Below are 15,466 nucleotides of genomic sequence, written 5' to 3' on the forward strand. Positions count from 1 at the left end.
AAGCCAAAACAGGGGTGATGGGTCAACAGGACTTGGTGAGAGTTAGAATGCAGACAGCACAGCTTTGGATGAGTTGAAGTTTATGGAAGGTGGAGGCCAACCAGGAAAGCATTGGAATAGTCAAGTCTGGAAGCAACAAAAGCTTAGATGAGGGTTTCTCTTGCAAATAGATCGAGGCAGTTGTGGCTTAAATATTGTATTTTAGGACCAGATCAGGGAGCACAGAAAGCTTCCAAGAAGTGGAATGGAAGAGCAAGAGTTCACTAGACCTTGATTTCACTATCATAAAAAGATACAATTAGAGTCATAGTTATACAGCACAGAAACAGACCCTTCAGCCCATCGTGCCTATGCCGGCCATCAAGCACCTACCTATTCTAATCCCATTTTCCAGCATTTGGCCCATAGCCTTGTATGCTATGGCTTTTCAAGTGCTCTTTCAAATACTACTTAAATGTTGTGAGGGTTTCTGCCTCGACCACCTCTTCAGACAGTGTGTTCCAGATTATAACCACCTTCTGAGTGAAAAAAATTGTCTTCAAATCCCCTCTAAACCTCCTGCCCTTTACCCCAAATCCATGCCCCCCAAGTTATTGACCCCTTCACTCAGGGGGAAAAAGTTTCTTCCTTGCTACCTTATCAATGCCTCTCATAATTTTGTATACTTCAATCATGTCCTCCGTCAGCCTTCTCTGCTCTAAGGAAAACAACCCTAGCCTATCCAGTCTCTCTTCATAGCTGAAATGCTCCAGCCCAGGCAACATCCTGGTGAATCTCCTCTGCACCCTCTCCAGTGCAATCACATCCTTCCTATAGTGTGGTGCCCAGAACTGGACACAGTACTCCAGCTGTGGCCTAACTAGCGTTTTATACAGCTCCATCATAGCTTCCCTGTTCTTATATGCCTCAGCTAATAAAGGCCAGTAACCACCTTTTCTACCTGTGCTGCTGCCTTCAGTGGTCTATGAATAAGTACACCAAGGTCCCTCTGACCCTCTGTACTTCCCAAGGTCCTACCATCCATTGTATATTCCCTTGCCTTGCTAGTCCTCCCAAAATGCATCACCTCACACTTCTCAGAATTAAATTCCATTTGCCACTGCTCTGCCCATCTTACCAGCCCATCTATATCGTCCTGTAATCTAAGACTTTCCTCCTCACAATTGCCAGGATTAAAGACGGTGTTGCTCAAATAATCATACGATGGCAGCACACAAAGGCCGGTGGGGGGGGGGGGGGGTGTGAGGTGAGCGAGTGGGCCGGGAGCTGTGAGGTGAGCGAGCGGGCAGGCAGCAGGTGAAGAGGAGGAGAGCGCACCTGCCACCAGCAAGATCTTCGACCGCGCTCTCCCCACACCCGCACTCTACCCACTCCCCAGACCCCCTCCCCCCACCCCTGCTCATCTGCGCATGTGCCAACCCCATCTGCCCACATTACCCAATGATGTCATCTGCGCATGTGCCAACCAGTCCTGGCACTGAGGAACGCAGCGCATGCACAGAGGGTGGGAGCCAATCTGCGACGTGCGCAGATTGGTGCAGTCGGATGACGTAAGCTGCCGGCTGCGTTGTCAGTAATCACTGATTATTTTTACACCCGAGAGTTGCCTACATATCTGCTCCTCTATCTCTCCCTGACTATTTGGAGGCCTGTAATACACTCCCAGCCAAGTGATTGCCCCCTTTTTGTTTTTAAGTTCTCCCCATATGGCCTCATTTGACAAACCTTCTAAGATATCATCCCTCCTTACTGCAGTAATTGACACCTTGATCAACACTGCAATGCCACCTCCTCTTTTACCCCCTTCTCTGTCTCGGCTGAAGATTCCATACCCTGGAATATTGAGCTGCCAGTCCTGTCCCTCCCTCAACCATGTATCTGTGATGGCAATAACATCATAATGCCATGTGCCAATCAACACCCTCAATTCAACTGTCTTACTAGTAAGATTCCTTGCATTAAAATAGATGCAATTCAGCCTTGCATTTTTCACTTGTGCCTTAACAGGTCTATATTTGCTCTGCCTTCCAGACTGACTCAGTTTCTCTTCTATATTTGACTGTGCATCACCCCCGACTGTACCTCCACTCTGTATCCCATCCTCCTGCCAAATTAGTTTAAAAACCGCACACCACCCACCCCCTCCCCCCGCCCCAAACAGCACTAGCAAATCTCCCAGCAAGGATGTTGGTCCCATTCCGGTTCAGGTGCAACCCGTCCAATTTGTACAGGTCCCACTTTTGTCAGAAACAGACCCAATGATCCAGGAAACTAAAGACCTCCCTCCTGCACCTTCTCCTCAGCCACACATTCATCTGCTCTATCCTCCTATTCCTATACTCACTAGCATGTGGCACCGGGAGTAATCCAGAGATTACAACCTTTGAGGTCCTGCTGTTTAATCTGCTACCTAGCTCCCTAAATTCTTGTTGCAGAACCTCATCCCTCTTTCTACCCGTCTTTGGTACCAATGTGTACCATGACCTCTGACTGTTCTCTCTCCCCCTTCAGAATGTCCTGCAGCCTCTCCGTGACATCTTTGACCTTAACACCAGGGAGGCAACATACCATCCTGGAGTCACGTATGCGGCCATAGAACCGTCTATCTGTACCCCTTACGATAGGGGATTCTATCGTTATAGCTCTGCCACTCCTTTTCCTCTCCTCCTGTGCAGCTGAGCCACCCGTGGTGCCACAGACTTGGCTCTTGCTGCATTTCCCTGAGAAGCTATCTCCCTCAACAGTATCCAAAGTGGAAAATCTGTTAGAAATGGAGATGGACCCAGGGGACTCCTGCACTACCTGCCTAGTTCTTCCACTCTGCCTGGCGGTCATCAATTCCTTTTCTGCCTGAGCAGTCTTTACCTGCGTGCTATCCCTGTATGTGCTATCCACGATGATCTCACCTCGCAGATGCTCCAGTGACTCCAGCCGCCGCTCCAGATCCGAAACGTGGAATTAAACTAGCTGCAGCTGGAGATACTGCCTGCACACGTGCTCGCCCAGGACACTGGAAGTGTCCCTGACTTCCTACATTGCACAGGAGGAGCATTCCACACTGCCAAGCTGCCCTGCCATGAATTACCCTTAATTTATCCCCTTAACTTACCCAAAAATTAGATTTAAAACTAGGGACCTTGATTTCCTGAAAAAAAAACAACAAACACTACCTACTACATTAAAAAAAAACTGTAGACCTTTCCCTTTACTTTTAGTTATTTACTCAGCTATTTAGAGTTATTCACCAACCAATCACCTTGCAGCCTTCCTGTGACATCACTGCTCACTTTGTTTTCAAACTACTTCAAATTACTCCAGTACTTCACTCATGTGACAATTCTTCACAGGTTTTGGCAGTCAACAAAGCTGAATCCAATCCAGTCCTCACTTCTCATTCATACATAGATACATACCTGTACTGTCCAGGAGAGGTGACTGGACTGCAATGTGGAGTAGCAGCGCCATCTTTTCCTGTCCCAGGGACACTGAGACTAACTGTAATATTGGTGCTCCAGCTAAGATCAGTTAATTTAGCACATATCAGGGATCCATTCTAGAGCTCAGAGGACAGCTATTCTTCACTGAGGCCAGACATAGGAAGATAGGAACATAGGAGGAGTAGACCATTCAGCCCATTGAGCCTGCTCCGCCATTCAATTAGACTATAGCTGATCACCTACCTAAACGCCACTTTCCCGCACTATCCCCATATCACTTAATGTCATTAGAATCCAGATATCTACCGATTTCTGTCTTGGTCGTTGTTATGACCAGGTGAGAAAGGGGTCTAGGGTTCCCTCTCAGCCTTCACCTGTTTTACTGTAACAGGGTTTTAGTTTAAACACACCATGTTTTTAGTTCCCCCTTGGTGAATCCTTGTTCACTAACTTCCAACTATAAGGCAAAGAAACTAGCCGAACAGGCTTTCTTACCTTTAAAGAAAAAAGGTCGAACTTTATTAAATTTAAACTCCAATTCGGTTAACGCCTACTGATACGTGACGCACCCACGATAGCATGCATACACATGCAGACAGTGACAGAAAACAGAAGAAATAAAATGGAAAAGATTGAGGCAATATCTGAAGATCATTTTGGTTACTGCTCTTTAAACTCATTGTAGAGTCCTTGATTGTAGGTAGGTGTTGCTTTTCGTTGGGGCCCAGTATTATTCTTAAACCTTGTTCGATGTAGGAGACTTATCTCTCTTGAGGTTCATGTGTCCTCAGTGGATCCAGAGGCTTGTGAGAGATGGGAGCAGACAGAGAGGTCTTCTCACTCCAGGAGCAAACAGTTTTTTCTCCACTTCAAACTCTTTGTATAATTCAGAAAAACCCAGGTTGCCAAGCAGGTTAGTCATGCGACGAGCTGGTCTGATTACATCCATTTGTGGATTCTCTTGTCTTAGCCGACCCTCGAATGTCTCTTCTTACACACAATATCTGGTCTCAAAGTCCATTGTGGGTTAAATTGGAGCAGGGAATAGCCCTTTTATCCCTCCAAACACTGTCTGTTAGCATGCAAATGTTTTTTCCAGCCACAGCTGATCTGTTTAACATGTAATTTCCTTGCTCCAGCAACAGTTTAAAATCAATGTTCATATGACAAAATTAATATGCCTCATTCTTGGCAGATGGGGGGGTCTGCATGACAAACATGCTTAATGATTGAGCTTCCACTGTCCTCCGTTTGCTCCTGGAGTGAGAAGACCTCTCTGTCTGCTCCCATCTCTTTCTCAAAGTCTCCTTTTTTCAAGTTGCAACTATGACCATCATTGGCAACTGTATTCTCCTCAATGACTGTAGAAACATTTTTGTACAAATCCCTTCAATACACAGAGACACACAGTCTTGCGGTTGGTCAAAAAACATGACTATCTGACTTCTGATCTTCTAACGGCAGAGCTTGCATCATGTTCTTTCCCTGGATATTAGCCCAGATATATCTTCCACAGAATGTTTTAATGACATGTTTTTGCAGTGCGGGTGTGGCACCGTCAATGGCACAGTCTTTTGGATGAGACGTTGCAGCAGATGGGACTCTGGTTTGTTAGGTAGAGGTAAAAGATTGTGGCACTATGCAAAGAAGAACAAGGAAGTTCTCTTCTGGTGTCCAAGTCAATATTTATCCTTCATCATTGACCAGAAACTTAACTGGACCAGCCTTATGAATACTGCAGCTACAAGAGCAGGTCAGAGGCTTGGAATTCGGCAGCATCTAACTCACCGACTGACTCCCCAATACCTGTCCACCATCTATAAGGCACAGGCCACGAGTGTGATGGAATACTCTTCACTTGCCTGGATGGGTACAGCTCCAACACTCAAAGAGCTCGACACCATCCAGGACAAAGCAGCCTGTTTGCTCGGCACCCCATCCAGCACCTTAAACATTCACTTCCTCCACCACTCCCACGTCATGGCTGGAGTGTGTACCACCTACAAGATGCACTGCAGCAACTCGCCATAGGTTCAACAACAGTACCTTCCAAACTCACAACCTCTAACATCTAGAAGAATAAGGGCAAAGGCAAGGGAACGAAACCACCTGTCAGCTCCCCTTCAAGTCACACACCATCCTGACCTGGAAATATATATCGCCATTCTTTCATCGTCGCTGGATTGAAGTCCTGGAACTCCCTACCTAACTGCACCATGCGTGCACCAACACCACAAACTGCAGCAGTTCAAAGAGGCTCACCACCTTCTCGAGGGCAATAAATACTGGCCTTGCCAGTACCACTCACATCCCATGAACAAATAAATAAAACCCAACATCACAAAACAGATTGTCTGGACATCACATTGTTGTTTGTGGGACCATGCTGTGCATCAATTGGCTGCAGAAGTTCTTAAATTACAACAGTGACTACACTTCAAAAAGTACTTCAGCCCCTGTAAAGTTGTTGGGAACAGAGGTCATACCTTTTTCCTCCTCATTTAGGTTCTTCCTACACCACCTACTCCCAGATTTTAAAGCTGCACAACGAGGTTGGATAAATCCTTTAAAGAACTACAGTCTTACTCAGAAACAGATGTCCATTAAAATACATATTCATTGTTTACATCTCTTCCCTTTCTGTCATAGTGCTAATTAAATCAAAGTACAAAAGGCTGAACATGTAAAAGGACAGGAACTTACACAGAAGAGTAAACAGTTCAGAAATAGGAGGGATCAGCTGGGGTGAAATGCAAGGCAGGCTAAGATGGGTTTGGATTGGATTTGCGTAAATGCACGAAGCATAGTAAGTAAGGTTGGTGACCTGCAAATGCAAATAGCCACATGGGATTATAATATAGTAGCAGTAGTGAACACTTGGCTCAATCAAGGAGAGTGGAATGGACACATAATATTCATAGAGTCAGAGTCGTACAGCATAGAAACAGGCCCTTCGGCCCGCTGCGTCCATGCCGACCATAATGCCTGTCTATACTAATCCCACCTGCCTACATTAATTCCATATCCCTCTATGCCTTGCTCATTCAAGTACCTGTCCAGATGCCTCTTAAATGAAGCTACTGTTCCTGCCTCCACCACCTCCTCTGGCAGCTCATTCCAGATACCCACTATTCTTTGTGTGAAAAATTTACCCCTTTGATCCCCTTTAAACCTCCTCCCTCTCACCTTAAATCTATGCCCTCTAGTTTTAGACATCCCTACCATGGGAAGCAGACTCTGGCTATCTACCCTATCTATGCCTCTCATAATTTTATATGCCTCCATCATGTCCCCTCTCGGCCTCCTTCGCTCCAGGGAAAACAGACCCAGCCTATCCAATCGCTCTTTATAACTCAAGCCCTCCAAACCAGGCAACATCCTTGTGAATCTTTTCTGCACCCTCTCTAGCTTAATCACATCTTTCCTGTAGTGCGGCGACCAGAACTGCACACAGTACTCCAAATGCTGCCTAACCCACGTTATGTACAACTGTAACATGACGTCCCAACTCTTGTACTCAGTGCCTCAGTCGATGAAAGCAAGCATGCCATAAGCCTTCTTCACCACCCTCTCTACCTGTGTTGCCACTTTCAGGGAACTATGTACTTGCACCCCAAGGTCTCTCTGCTCAACAACACACCTGCCATTCACTGTATATGTCCTGCCCTGGTTTAACTTCCCAAAATGCATCACTTCGCACTTGTCTGCGTTAAATTCCATTTGCCACTCCCTTGCCCACTTTCCCAGTTGATCTATATCCTGTTGTAACCTTAGACAACCTTCTTCACTGTCCAATATACCACCAATTTTGGTGCCATCTGCAAATTTACTAATCATGCCCCTTACATTCACATCCATGTCATTAATATATATGACAAACAACAGAGGGCCCAGCACCGATCCCTGCGGCACACCACTGGTCACCGGCCTCCTATCACCAAGCCAATTTTGTATCCAATTGTCTAGCTCACCCTGGATCCCATGTGTTCGAACCTTCTGGACCATCCTACCATGCGGGACCTTGTCAAAGGCCTTGCTAAAGTCAATGTAGACAAGGTCCATCGCCCTGCCCTCGTCAATCCTCTTGGTCACCTCCTCAAAAAACTCAATCAAATTCGTGAGACACTATTTCCCACGCACAAAGCCATGCTGACTATCCCTAATCAGACCTTGCCTTTCCAAATGCATATAAATCCTGTCTCTCAGAATCCCTTCCAATAACTTTCCCACCACTGATGTAAGGCTCACCGGCCTATAGTTCCCCGGCTTATCCCTGCTGCCCTTCTTAAATAAAGGTACAACATTAGCTATCCTCCAGTCTTCCGCGGTACCTCACCCGTGGCTAACGATGATACAAAAATCTCTGCCAGGGCCCCAGCAATCTCCTCCCTTGCTTCCCATAGCATCCTAGAATACAACTGGTCAGGCCCTGGGGATTTATCCACCTTAATGCGCTTCAATACCTCCAACACCTCCTCCTTTGTAATGTTGATGTGCTCCAGGATATCGCTGTTCCCTCCCTTGAACTCACTAGCTTCCATGACCTTCTCCACAGCAAACACAGACGAGCAGTATTCATTTAAGACCTCGCCCATTTCCCGTGGCTCCACACATAGGTTACCACATTGATCCTTAAGGGGACCTACTCTCTCCCTAGCTACCCTTTTACTCTTAATATACTTAGAGAATCTTTTAGGATTCTCCTTTATCTTATCTGCCAGGGAAATCTCATGACCCCTTTTGCCCTCCTAATTTCCTTCTTAAGTGTATTCCTACATCCCCTATACTCCTCGAGGGACTCGCTTGATCCCAGCTGCCTATACCTGACATATGCCTCCTTCTTTGTCCTGACCAGGCCCTCATTATCCCTCGTCAACCAAGGTTGCCTAAACTTGCCAGCCTTGCCCTTCCATCTAACAGGAACATGCCGGCCCTGAACTCTTCCTATATCACTTTTAAAAGCCTCCCACTTGCCAGACGTCCCTTTACCTGTAAACAATCTCTCCCATTCAACTTTTGAGAGTTCCTGTCTGATGCCATCCCCCAATTAGCCTTCCCCCAATTTAGGACTTCAACCTGAGGACCAGTCCTATCCTTTTCCATGACTATCTTGAAGCTAATAGAGTTATGGTCACTGGTCCCAAAGTGCTCCCCCACTGACACATCAACCACCTGCCCAGCCTCATTTCCCAAGAGCAGGTTGAGTGTTACCCCTTCTCTAGAAGGGCCATCCACATACTGCTTCAGAAAACTAACCTGGACACACTTAACAAATTCTTCCCCATCTGATCCCTTAGCACTAAGGCAGTCCCAGTCAATATTAGGGAAGTTAAAATCACCTATTACAACCCTATAATTCCTACACCTATCTGTGATTTCCCTACATATATGCTCCTCCAATTCCCTCTGACTATTGGGGGGCCTATAGTGTAATCCCATCAAAGTGATCACCCCTTTCTTATTTCTAAGTTCTATCTATTCCTGGCTACAAAGTATTCATGAAAGATAGGGAAGGAATGAAAAAGAGAGGGCTTGTAATATTGATCAAATATAGCTTTGCAGCACTTGAAAAGGGTGATGTAGTTGAGAGTTCAAAGACAGAATCTATCTGGCAAGAATTAAAGAACAATAGAGGAGCTATTACACTGCTGGGTGTGAACAATAGGCCGCCAAATAGCGGGATGAAGATAGGTAAATTTTTGCAGGTAAATTTTCTTCCCTACCTTCATCCCGCTATTCAGCAGAACAAAGTGATTCCTGACAATGCAGCCGACCACTGATGTCATCAGGCTGCGCCAAGGTGTGCACTTGCGCAGACGAGCTCCTGCTCTCTGCGCGTGCACTGCGTTGCGACTTGCCAGGACTAGTTAGCGCATGCGCCGATGACATCATCAGTCTCTGCGCATGCGCTTTACGCGTACAGCAATGCAACACTAACGTATTCACCCATGCGTCAAGCTCCGCTCCCCTCCTCGCTGCTCTCGCCGGCCGGCCGCTCCGCTCCCCCCCCTCGCTGCTCTCGCCGGCCGCTCCGCTCCCCCCCCTCGCTGCTCTCGCCGGCCGCTCCGCTCCCCCCCTCGCTGCTCTCGCCGGCCGCTCCGCTCCCCCCCTCGCTGCTCTCGCCGGCCGCTCCGCTCCCCCCCTCGCTGCTCTCGCCGGCCGCTCCGCTCCCCCCCTCGCTGCTCTCGCCGGCCGCTCCGCTCCCCCCCTCGCTGCTCTCGCCGGCCGCTCCGCTCCCTTCCTCGCTGCTCTCGCCGGCCGCTCCGCTCCCCTCCTCGCTGCTCCGCTCCCCTCCGCTCCCCTCCTCGCTGCTCTCGCCGGCCGCTCCAATCCCCTCCTCGCTGCTCTCGCCGGCCGCTCCGCTCCCCTCCTCGCTGCTCTCGCCGGCCGCTCCGCTCCCCTCCTCGCTGCTCTCGCCGGCCGCTCCGCTCCCCTCCTCGCTGCTCTCGCCGGCCGGTCCGCTCCCCTCCTCGCTGCTCTCGCCGGCCGGTCCGCTCCCCTCCTCGCTGCTCTCGCCGGCCGGTCCGCTCCCCTCCTCGCTGCTCTCGCCGGCCGCTCCGCTCCCCTCCTCGCTGCTCTCGCCGGCCGCTCCGCTCCCCTCCTCGCTGCTCTCGCCGGCCGCTCCGCTCCCCTCCTCGCTGCTCTCGCCGGCCGGTCGCTCCGCTCCCCCCCTCGCTGTTCTCTTCGGCTGCTCTGCTCTTTTGGACGCTCCGCTCCCCCCCCCCCAACGCTGCTCTCTCCGGCCGCTCCGCTACCCCCCGTCCCGGTCCGCTCCCCCCCCCCCCCGCCATTGTGTGCTGCTATGTGTTTAGGTCAGGTTGCCTTCATGTGATTATTTGAGCAGCGGCATCTTTAGTCCTGGCAGTTGCCTGAAGTCGCAGACTGTGACGTTTTAGTGGCACATGCTGCATTTGTGCATGTGCCAGTGCAGCGCCACCTAGTGATAGCACTGTCAGCAAACGCAGCCATTGCAGAAAGTTGCAAGAAGTACTGATAGTGGAGGACTTTAATTAGCCAAATATAAACTGGGAAAATAGATGCTGAGGACAAAGAGGAAGGAATTCATGAAGTGTGTACAAGAGAAGCTTCTTGATCAGTTCCAGGGAATGAAGTGGGGCAAATGGAGTGTGTTTCAATCATTAGGTGTTATGGAAAAGGACAAGGAACAATCAAATGCAAAAATATTTCAACTGGAGGGCTGCTAATTTCAGTTAGTTCAAAAGGGGTCTGGCCCACCTACATTGGAAACAAAAATTAGGAGGTAAAACCCTAAGTAAACAGTAGGAGACCTTCAAAAAAAGAGTTAGTTCGGGTACAGGCTAGACACATTCTCATGAGGGGGAAAGGAAGGGCATCCAAAGTGAGAGATCCCTCGATGACTAAAAGGTATCAAGAATAAAATGAGACAGAAAATGGAGGCTTATGATAAATAAATGCCTGGTTCATAATTCAGTAGAGAACCAAGTTGAATACAAAAAGTACAGAGGAGAACTGAAAAAGGAAATGAGGGGCAAAAAGAGAGCAAAGAGAATAGATTAGCAGGTAATACAAAAGAGAACCCACAAATCACTTATAAACACATAGTAAAAGGATCATCAAAGAAATGGTAGGTCCAATTAGGGACAAAAGAAATCTTCTGGAGGTAGAGGGCATCACAGAGGTAGTAAATGAGCATTTCATGAAAGAGGAGGATGTTGTCAATGTCACTGTAAAGAAGGAGGCAATAAAGAAACTGGATGGGAAAAAAGTCGATAAAAGAGTAAATAGTTAAAAGATTGGCAGCACACAAAGTAGAAAAGTGGAATGTATCCTAGGTTGCTGAGGAAACTAGGGGTGGAAATTGCACAGGCTCTGGCCACAATCTTCCAATCCACCTTAGATAGGAGAGTGTTGCGAGGGTACTCAAGGACTGCAAATGTTCAATCCTTGCTCAGAAAACAGCCCGACGCCAATGGTAGAAAACTTTGAGGCAATAATCCAGGCCACAATTAGCTGGTACTTGCAAAAATATGGAAGAAGAAGAAAAAGCCAGCATGGATTTTTTAAAAGGCAAACTGATTTTGACTAACTTGATTGAGTTCTTTGATGAAGTAACAGACAGCATTCATAGAATGGTTACAGCACAGAAGGAGGCCATTCAGCCCACTGAGTCAGTGTCCATTCTCTGCAAGAGCAACTTAATTAGTCCCACTCCTCTGCCTTTTCCCCTTATCCCTGCGATTTATTTTCCTTCAAGTGCTTATCCAATTCCATTTTGAAAGCCATGACTGAATCTGCCTCCACCACACTCTCAGGCAGCGCAGTCCAGATCCTAACCACTCAAAAAGTTTTTGCTAATGTCACTTTTGGTCCTTTTGCTAATCACCTTAAACCTGTGTCCTCTTATTCACCACACTTCCCAACGAGAACAGTTTCTCCCTCTATCAACTCTGTCCAGACCCCTCATGATTTTGAACACCGGTATCAAATCACCTCTCAGGATAGTAAGACTCTAGTAAAATGGGCAGAAAAATGGCAGATGAAATTTAATGTAGCGAAGTATGGAGTAATTCATCTTGGTAGAAAGAATGAAGAGAGACAATATAAATTAAATGGTGCCATGTTGTTTTTTTTTAAAAACACTGAGTTCTGGAACGTACTGCCAGAAAGGATGGTGGAGCAGATTCAACAGTAACTTTCAAAAGGGAATTGGATAAATACTTGAAGGGGGAAAATAAAGCATGTTTAGCCTATCCCAACCCTACTCTTATGGAGCAGAAAGCTGCTTCCAGCCAATGAATTTATATTTTACAAAGGCCATCAGCATAGGAAATAAACACTAGTGTAGTGGGCAGGGGAAGGCAGGGGGAGAGAGGGGATCCAGTTCCATAGTTGGGATTTCAAAAAAAAAGAGTTGGTGAAACAGAAGATGACCAGATTGTCCATCAAGCCAACTCGTTCCACAGACCATGTACACTGTTTTTGTCTCTCTACTCCCACTAAAAGATCGGATGTCCACCAAAGCTACTAAGTATCATCACCTCATTCCATGACAATATGAAAGGCACAATTCAACATGGTGGCTCCTCATCAGAGCCCTTTCCTATCCTGAGTGGTGTGAAACAGGGCTGTGTTCTCGCACCCACACTTTTTGGGATTTTCTTCTCCCTGCTGCTTTCACATGCGTTCAAATCCTCTGAAGAAGGAATTTTCCTCCACACAAGATCAGGGGGCAGGTTGTTCAACCTTGCCCGTCTAAGAGCGAAGTCCAAAGTACGGAAAGTCCTCATCAGAGAACTCCTCTTTGCTGACGATGCTGCTTTAACATCTCACACTGAAGAATGCCTGCAGAGTCTCATCGACAGGTTTGCGTCTGCCTGCAATGAATTTGGCCTAACCATCAGCCTCAAGAAAACGAACATCATGGGGCAGGATGTCAGAAATGCTCCATCCATCAATATTGGCGACCACGCTCTGGAAGTGGTTCAAGAGTTCACCTACCTAGGCTCAACTATCACCAGTAACCTGTCTCTAGATGCAGAAATCAACAAGCGCATGGGTAAGGCTTCCACTGCTATGTCCAGACTGGCCAAGAGAGTGTGGGAAAATGGCGCACTGACACGGAACACAAAAGTCCGAGTGTATCAGGCCTGTGTCCTCAGTACCTTGCTCTACGGCAGCGAGGCCTGGACAACGTATGCCAGCCAAGAGCGACGCCTCAATTCATTCCATCTTCGCTGCCTTCGGAGAATACTTGGCATCAGGTGGCAGGACTATATCTCCAACACAGAAGTCCTTGAAGCGGCCAACACCCCCAGCTTATACACACTACTGAGTCAGCGGCGCTTGAGATGGCTTGGCCATGTGAGCCGCATGGAAGATGGCAGGATCCCCAAAGACACATTGTACAGCGAGCTCGCCACTGGTATCAGACCCACCGGCCGTCCATGTCTCCGTTATAAAGACGTCTGCAAACGTGACATGAAATCGTGTGACATTGATCACAAGTCGTGGGAGTCAGTTGCCAGCATTCGCCAGAGCTGGCGGGCAGCCATAAAGACAGGGCTAAATTGTGCCGAGTCGAAGAGACTTAGTAGTTGGCAGGAAAAAAGACAGAGGCGCAAGGGGAGAGCCAACTGTGCAACAGCCCCAACAAACAAATTTCTCTGCAGCACCTGTGGAAGAGCCTGTCACTCCAGAATTGGCCTTTATAGCCACTCCAGGCGCTGCTTCACAAACCACTGACCACCTCCAGGCGCGTATCCATTGTCTCTCGAGATAAGGAGGCCCAAAAGAAACTCCCACTAGAAGATTTCTCAATTGAACTGTTCTTTATGTACATCATTCAACGAAAGCAGCACAGAAATCACTCAATTCAAAATACAGAAAATGATTATCCAGTAAAATCTGAACATTATGATGTTGACACTAAGCCTGCAGAGAGATCAGCTTCTCCTTTAACATCCCTACTACAACTTTGTTGTGTGCAACTGAAAGCAGAAGAAAATACAGCAGGGCAATGGATCACAGGTGAATAGGAGAGGATTTTCCTGTACCTTCCCTGAGAGCATGAAATAGAGTCACACACACAGACAGGTGTACATGGTCTGTTGTAGAAGTTGGCTTGATGGACAATCCAGTACGTTCCAGAACACAACAACTCAGGTACCATTTAATTTAAAAGGAAAATACTGCAGATGCTAGAAATCTGAAATAAAAACAAGAAATGCAGGAAATACTCAGCAGGTCTGCAGCATCTGTGGAGAAAGAAGCAGAGTTAACGCTTCAGGTCAGTGACCCTGCATCAGAAATTTATATTTACTTCATCAGAGGAACGGCAGACAGCAGGAGGGCGGGGGCGAGAGATGGCGGGTGAGGGCGAGGGCAGGGGGGGGGGCGAGGGAGTGTGTGGGAGAGGGGGCGAGAGAGAGAGAGAGAGGGGGCGAGAGAGAGAGACAGAGACAAGCGGCGAGAGAGAGAGAGAGAGAGAGACAGGCGGCGAGAGAGAGAGAGAGAGACAGGCGGCGAGAGAGAGAGAGAGAGAGAGAGACAGGCGGCGAGAGAGAGAGAGAGAGAGACAGGCGGCGAGAGAGAGAGAAAGAGAGACAGGCGGCGAGAGAGAGAGAGAGAGAGAGAGAGAGACAGGCGGCGAGAGAGAGAGAGAGAGAGAGACAGGCGGCGAGAGAGAGAGAGAGAGAGAGACAGGCGGCGAGAGAGAGAGAGAGAGAGAGACAGGCGGCGAGAGAGAGAGAGAGAGAGAGACAGGCGGCGAGGAGAGAGAGAGAGAGAGAGACAGGCGGCGAGAGAGAGAGAGAGAGAGAGACAGGCGGCGAGAGAGAGAGGAGAGAGAGAGACAGGCGGCGAGAGAGAGAGAGAGAGACAGGCGGCGAGAGAGAGAGAGAGAGACAGGCGGCGAGAGAGAGAGAGAGAGACAGGCGGCGAGAGAGAGAGAGAGAGACAGGCGGCGAGAGAGAGAGAGAGAGAGAGAGAGAGGAGCAGGCGGCGAGAGAGAGAGAGAGAGAGACAGGGCGGCGAGAGAGAGAGAGAGAGAGACAGGCGGCGAGAGAGAGAGAGAGAGAGACAGGCGGCGAGAGAGAGAGAGAGAGAGAGACAGGCGGCGAGAGAGAGAGAGAGAGAGAGACAGGCGGCGAGAGAGAGAGAGAGAGAGAGACAGGCGGCGAGAGAGAGAGAGAGAGACAGGCGGCGAGAGAGAGAGAGAGACAGGCGGCGAGAGAGAGAGAGAGACAGGCGGCGAGAGAGAGAGAGAGAGACAGGCGGCGAGAGGGACAGGCGGCGAGAGAGAGAGAGAGAGAGACAGGCGGCGAGAGAGAGAGAGAGAGAGAGAGAGAGACAGAGAGAGAGAGAGAGAGAGACAGAGACAGACAGGCGGCGAGAGAGAGAGGGCGAGAGAGAGACAGGCGGCGAGAGACAGAGAGAGAGAGCGAGACAGGGCGGCGAGAGAGAGAGAGAGAGAGAGAGAGAGAGAGAGCGAGGACAGGCGGCGAGAGAGAGAGCGAGACAGGTGGCGAGAGAGAGCGAGGACAGGTGGA

Source organism: Heterodontus francisci, chromosome 2, assembly GCF_036365525.1.
Source record: "Heterodontus francisci isolate sHetFra1 chromosome 2, sHetFra1.hap1, whole genome shotgun sequence".
Classification (NCBI taxonomy): domain Eukaryota; kingdom Metazoa; phylum Chordata; class Chondrichthyes; order Heterodontiformes; family Heterodontidae; genus Heterodontus; species Heterodontus francisci.